The sequence below is a fragment of the Dama dama genome, chromosome X (genome assembly GCF_033118175.1).
Source record: "Dama dama isolate Ldn47 chromosome X, ASM3311817v1, whole genome shotgun sequence".
NCBI lineage: Eukaryota > Metazoa > Chordata > Mammalia > Artiodactyla > Cervidae > Dama > Dama dama.
The window spans coordinates 66,935,493-66,942,987 of NC_083714.1; the positions used below are offsets into that span (position 1 = coordinate 66,935,493).

Here is a 7,495-nt window from a genome sequence, read left to right on the forward strand (position 1 = left end):
GAATAAATCACCTTACAAGCACTAAGGATTTTCAGGGATTCTGTAGTGGCCTAATGGTTAGGATTCTGGGTTTTCACTGCCATGACTGTGGTTCAATCCCTTGTCAGGAAACTGAGATCCTGCAAACCACTTGGTGTGGCCAAAAATAAATAAATTTGCATAGGAAACTTACCCTAAAAAAACCACTGAGGAGTTGAAAAGATAATGCAGTCCTAGCAGGCCCATTCTGAGGGGAAGCATGGGCTTCCCTGGAGGCTCAGATGGTAAAGAATTCACCTACAATACAGGAGATGTAAGAGATGCAGGTTTGATCCCTGGGTCTGGAAAACCCCCTGGAGAAGGAAATGGCAACCCACTCCAGTGTTCTTACCTGGAGAATTCCATGAACAGAGGAGCCTTGTGGGTTATAGACCATGGGATCACAAAAGAGTTGGACATGACTGAGAGACTAACACTTTGACCAAAGAGGCTAGCAGATTATTTGAGTGCCAAAGTTGCTTTTGGCTTGAAGACATTGGAGGGGTAAGAGTGATAGAATTCAAGGCACAGAGCACATTCAATGTAGAGACTTCTACATAATACATTTACCTACATTAAGCTGGATCCCAAAGGGGTACACACTATCAAGATTAGGATAAATCAGAACTAATAGGTCACCTCCTGATCCTCCAACCCCACAGGCCCAGACAGAAGGCTTCTCTGGACCTAAACAGAGCAGAAGGGAAAGGAAGGGGGATAAAATACTCCTGAGAAGATCTGTACCCTAGAAATATATGGCAGATTTGTACCCTAGGAATAGATAGCATAGATAGTCAAAGAATTTAGCTTGATATGATCCCCAACTTGTAGAGCCCCCAAAACACAGCCAGAAGAAGGAAAGTACACTTATTACAAGCCTTAGAGAATCTCCACAAACAACTGTTTTTGATTTAATAAAGTTTTATTTTTCAAAATGTTTAGTTGGTGGGACCTGTTCATACATCTTCACCAGCAGTTGAGGCATCTCCACTGTTGGTGTTTCTGGTGTAAATTAGTTTGAGCTCTGTGCTTTGAAACCAGTTTTAAAAGTCCTTTACTAAGGAGCTCTGGAAGGGCTGCCCTGGCCAAGGAACTACAAATCTTGTTTCTCAGAGACCACAGCTGCAATTTTAAGCTTGCAATTGGGAACTTCCTTACAGAGTTTGCCATATGTTGCTCTGTCAAACAAACTGAGGTTATTGAGCTTATCCCCAAATTTGCCTTTGGACCACCTCTTCTTTTTGGCCTTGCCAAGTTTGTTGTCTGGGTCTTTGTCTTTCTTAGCTAGCTTTCTGGCATCTTTATTCTTCTTGTCATCCTTGGGTGGCATAGTGAAGCTCAGAGAGTGCTGCTGCCACTGCTGCCTTGCTAAGACATTGGACCCAAAGCCTACAGTTTTTTAAGGGCGATAACTGGTAAAGCAGTTGAAGATAATCAGATGCATAGGGAATTTTTAAAAAAGAGACATGGACAACATAAATTATATTAATTGGTAATTTTGATGAATATTATGACAAAATCAGACTAATTCATTATGGGGTCCTCTCTTTGAATGCACAAATTGTGTTATGATGTAAATATCATGACCACTATCTTTACATTCCTCAATATAAGTAACAAATAGATGTTCTTTAATAAGCTCAGGGCTGGTGCACTGGGAAGACCCAGAGGGATGGGATGGGGAGGGAGGTGGGAGGGGGGATCGGGATGGGGAATGCATGTAAATCCATGGCTGATTCATGTCAATGTATGGCAAAAACCATTACAATATTGTAAAGTAATTAGCCTCCAACTAATAAAAATAAATAAGAAATAATAATAATAATTAAATATCACAGAAGTAGTTGCATGTTGTATGCTTTTTAGTGAAGTGTTGAGTATTAGTTACCAGCATTCCTTTGTTTATATATGGAACAATGGTCTGCTCTAGTACAAAATCTGATGTTTCTAAACAGACATCATTGATTAGTATATAAACAGATAGTTCCAGTAATAGTCATACAGAATCATTGTCTGAATTGTCTTTGCACTCCATAATATTCAAAGAATAGTAAAAAAGATAAACCTATTTTCCATTTTTTAACTCCAAAGTAGATAGAATAGAAAACAAAATCAAACAATTAAAGTGACAATAATGAAGCTTTCACTCAAATCCAAAGTGGTTACTATAGTAACTTAAAATTGGAACATTATAATAAAAGTAGAATGAAAAGATAATTTCAAATGCTATATTAATCTTTTGAAATATAGAGAGGGAGTTGCTGTTTGATATTTGAAAGAGACTAGATTGCTGTTGAAGCTTCTAAGAAGACTGATTTTGTCTTGTTTGCTTTCTTTTTTATATTAATGTAAAAAAAACTCTGACTGAAGGCATTAACTTGGAGAGAATGGAATTGTTAGTTTTGCTTACATTAATCTCTCTAAGACTGATAACAATAACTTTCTATGAGTAACTCATAATTATTCATGGGAATGGAGGCCAGATTGAGTGAAAAAGTGTTTTACACATGACCTAAAGGATCAAATTTTTGATGTTTCTTTTCTACTTTCTCCATCATCAAGATAGAGATGTGGACACAGATGCAGGTCTAACACAAAAGATTTAACTAAAGAGGGAAGGAGTTGGGATGAGTATGGAACTGCAATCAGCAGGCCCCATATTGAAACCAACTGAGGTTGTACTGTACTGAGCTCACTTTAAAGTTAGTGCTAGCACAGTTTCCTGGTTTGGAAACTAGAGATAAAGTAATTATCTACATATGAATGAATTCTATTCTGAGAGCACATTTGTAAGTTTTATTTGTTCATAAGTCCACCAGAGTAAGCCTAGGTACCCAACTAACACAGCCAGCTATATAGTACTGTACTGTAATAGGTTTATAAAACTTTTCACACAAATAATACATAAAAAACAAACACAAAAATAAAAAAAATTAATCTTACAGTACCTTGAAAAGTACAGTAGTGCAGTACAGCACACACACACACACACACACACACACACACACACACACACACAGGAATACTACTCAGCCATAAAAAAGAATGAAATAATGCCATTTGCAGCAACATGGATATAAATAGAGATTATCATACTAAGTCAGTCAGAAAGAGAAAGACAAATACCATATATCACTTATATATGGAATCTAAAATATGCCACAAATGAACCTATCTACAAAACAGAAACAGACTCACAGATATAGAGAACAGATTTGTGGTTGCCAAGTGGGGTGGTGGCAAAGGGAAGGATGGGAGTTTGGGGTTAGCAGATGAAAGCTATTATATATAGAATGGATAAACAACAAAGTCCTGCTGTATAGCACAGGGAACTATACTGAATATCCTGTGATAAACCATAATGGAAAATAATATTTTAAAAAGTATATATAAATGTATATAACTGAGTCACTTTGCTCTACAGCAGATTGGCACAACATAGTAAATCAACTATTGTGCTCAGTCACTTCAGTCATGTCTGACTCTTTGGGACCCTATGAGTGTATCCCACCAAACTCCTCTGTCCATGAGATTCTCCAGGCAAGAATATTGGAGTGGGGTTCCATGACCCTCTCCAGGGGATCTTCTCAATCTAGAGATTGAGCTCACGTCTCCTGCATCTCCTGCCTTGCAGGCAGACACTTTACCCATTGAAAATCCATAAAAGTTAAAAAAAGAAAAGGAGTTATGAAGAAACTGAGAATAAGTAGCTTTGATGAAAAGAGAAACCTCAAAAATTAGTGCCTCTGACTCCCATAAACAAGGATAAGTCACTGTCTTCCTAATGCACATTCAATCTTCTTGTCTGCCTGCCTTCCTTCCTTCCTTCCTTTCTCCCTCCTTCCCTTCTTCTTCATCTTCCTTTCTCCTTTTCTTCTCTCTTCCTTCTGCAAATGTTCACTGAGCAATTCTATATTCCAGGCCCTGTGGTGTCCATGGGGAATATAATACTGAATAATACTGATGTAATCCTGTCTTCATCACACTTACAGTCTAGTCTAGTGGGAGATACAGACAATAAGCAATTACGTGGATAATTATTAAATTACAATGAGATTTGGGTGTCAACAGAAAGATAAAAAGTACTACATGAAAGCTGTGAGTTCAGGTTTATTTGGGGTTTACTAAGGGCTTTAGCCCAGGAGACAGACTCTCAGATAGCTCTGAGGAACTGCTCTGAAGAGGTAGAGGGAGAGGTCAGTATATAAGAGATTTTGGAGAAGGGGATATGTGTGATCAAACACACGTATCTTGGTGGAAGTTTGGTGCTAATCACAAGGAGCAGATGTGTCTCCATTAATAATTTTAGAGCTTTTCTAGGTATGAGAAGATGAAAGAAATACGTTTCATAAAATTTTCTCCTGAAAATATGTGTGAAGTCCTTTTATGCCAGGTTTTCACAAAGCACAGATTGCTTCTTCCCTGATTTCCACCTTGAACTCCTTTTAGGGGTTATTGAAGGTCAGTGACTGCAGTGGCTCGTGATTTCATTCTTGTAGAACCAGATGGGGAGTGGCATTGTTTAGCATGCAAGGGCTAAAATTTAAAAGTACAGGGGGGCACTGAGAGCATATGACAGGAAGAAAACCTCATCTGAGAAGATAGTTAAGGTTTTTGTGAAGAAGTGATATTCATATTGATTACTGTAGGGTGAATAGGATTTAACCAGCAGGTGAATGTAGGGGAAAAACAATGCAGGAGCAGGAAACAAGTGTAAGGGCCTGAGATGAAAAGGAACTTAGTGTATTTGAAATAAAGAGAAAACCAGTGAGGCAGGAACATAGTGACCAAGATGAGATTAGAAAGGTAAGCAAATGTCATGAAAACTATAGTATGGTGGTTGTTTTGATACTAACATTCCTTTATTTTTCTTAAATTTTTATATTGGAGTAGAATTGATTGGGCTTCCCAGGTGATGCTAGAGGTAAAGAACTTGCCTGCCAATTCAGGAGATGTAAGAGACATGAGTTCAATCCCTGGGTTGGGAAGATTCCCTGGAGGAGGGAATGGCAATTCACTCCAGTATTCTTGCCTGGAGAATCCCATGGACAGAGAAGCTTGGCGGGCTATGGTTCTTAGGGTCAGAAAAAGTTGGACACAACTGAAGCAACTTAGGATACATGCAGAGTTGATTAATAATGTTGTGTTAGTCCCAGGTGTTGTGTTAGTTTTAGATTTCAAATGATTCAGTTCTACATATACATGTATCTATTCTTTTTCAAATTCTTTCCCCATTTAAGTTATTATAGTATATTGGGCAGAGTTCCTTGTGCCATATGATAGTGTTTGAATGCTTTTGTTTACCATGTTCTGTTGCAATTATTTACATAAATGATCATGTAAACGTTTTCCCTTTTCATTTTTGTATCCTTGATATCAAGTATAGTGCCAGGTGCAATGTAAGTGTTCCATAAATGCTTGTTGAATTAGTGAAGCAATTCACTATGACTGGAAGACTGGAAGAGCATAATCATTACAGAAAAACAAAGATAAGATTGTATATGGTTATCATTTTTCTTACTGTATCTGTCAAGCCATATTTATTTAAATAATAAGCAGATTTTCCCCTATAAGCAAAGATGTTGTCAAACTCGTTTGTGTGACTGATACATGATAAGACCAAACAAACCCAAATGTCAGAGTCTGGAGCAGAGAACAGTTTTTTGCATGGCTAAGAAAGGAGAATGGGTGACTTGTGCTCAAAAGGCCCAAATGTCCCAATGGTTTTTATAGGAAAAGTTTTCATAGGCAGAATTTGGGGAGGAGGGCTGTAGGGGGTGTGATTTTCTTCTGATTGGTTGGTGGGGAGTTAACAGGGTGGTGTTCCAGAAATCCTAGTTATCAGCCTTCTGGTTCCAACCAGTCTGGGGCCCACAGCTTATGGTCAGCCTGCAGTTACCACCCTCCACCTGGGTGGGGGCCTTAGTTCCTGTAGAAGAACTCAGAAGATATGTATCAGATAATTATGCACATCACCCAGGAGGATACAGGACCCTGCTCCATTGCTGCACTATTTTTGTTTCTTATTGTATTCCCTCATTTCCCTAATTATAACTGCCATTTGGAACTCAGGGAAGGTCTAGGATGTTGAAAGCCTTTTTCCCATAAACAATGATTGGGGAACATAAAAATGCTTTTGTACATGGAGGGTTCACATTGTCCTGCTTGTTTTCAAAGAGATTAAGAGAGGCTGGTTAGTGAAACAATGACTTGTTGAACAAAACTAAGAGAAAACTAGTTTAAAAAAAAATGCTGTGGGGGAGGGAAAACAATTTCCCCTCCACCCTTCTTGGTTCTTGGTTGAGACACCCCTGTAAAAACAAGAAAAAAGATTAATAGGAGAAAAACAAACAGAAGTCTAATAACAGGTATACCTCCTGTATACATATGAGAGACCCAGGAAAACTGAGGTGACTCCCCCAAATGACCAAAGCCATCACCTTAAATGCCATCTTCAGCTAAAGGAAAAAAAGATGTTGGGGGTGGTGAGTCAGTTATGGGAGGTGACCAGGAAAAGCACAGTAAACAAGGATAAAGTTGTTGTGAAGATTTAAGGCCTTGCCTTCTCCATTGATGAATTTCTAGGGGTTTAGTCATCCTTCTTTTCCTGGTACAGAAAGGGAGACACCCTTGCAAAAGATTTTCATTATAAATGTAAACCTCCCTTACAAAAGAGTAACTTATACTTAGTTTTCAGAGCATTTCCTGTGTCTGTTACTTAAAAATAACCAGCTCAAGGTAGTCTTTGTGCCACAAAAAATAGAGAAAAAAAGATGTGCAGCTGTTAAGAAATTAAGACTATATGATATTCAGGTATTTCAATGTCTTTAAACTTTGCTTGGAAAATACTGTCATTAAAAATATACATATAGTTATATATGGTACTATGAAACCATTGCAATTGATATAATTAACCATCCCAGGGTTAAGAAGCAATCATCAGTATGCTGCTGCTGCTGCTAAGTCGCTTCAGTCGTGTCCGACTCTGTGCGACCCCATAGACGGCAGCCCACGAGGCTCCCCCGTCCCTGGGATTCTCCAGGCAAGAACACTGGAGTGGGTTGCCATTTCCTTCTCCAATGCATGAAAGTGAAAAATGAAAGTGAAGACGCTCAGTCGGGTCCTACTCTTAGCGATCCCATGGACTGCAGCCTACCAGGCTCCTCCGTCCATGGGATTTTCCAGGCTAGAATACTGGAGTGGGTTGCCATTGCCTTCTCCGCATCATACACTACACTCTAACAAATAGCATCTCAGCTCAAATTGCAGCTAAATGGCCCAGAATTAAAAAAGAAAAAAAAAAAAAAAAGAAAAAAGAACTTTAGAAATTCTAACCTTGCAAAGCCATATGTATAGAGGACTCTCAGGCTCTCCTCTGCATTCTTATAGTTGTTATTGGCTTGTTGCAGAAACCAGTAATCGAGAAACCAAGCACCGCACTTGGAGAGTTGAAGGACTCAGGTTTATTATGCAGGCA

General features: G+C 38.7%; 1 pseudogene; it reads right to left on the minus strand.

Annotated features, from left to right (window-relative positions):
• Positions 1-974: 974 nt before the first annotated feature.
• LOC133052697 (small ribosomal subunit protein eS25-like) lies at positions 975-1,348 on the minus strand (annotated as a pseudogene).
• Between the last annotated feature and the right edge of the window lie 6,147 nt (positions 1,349-7,495).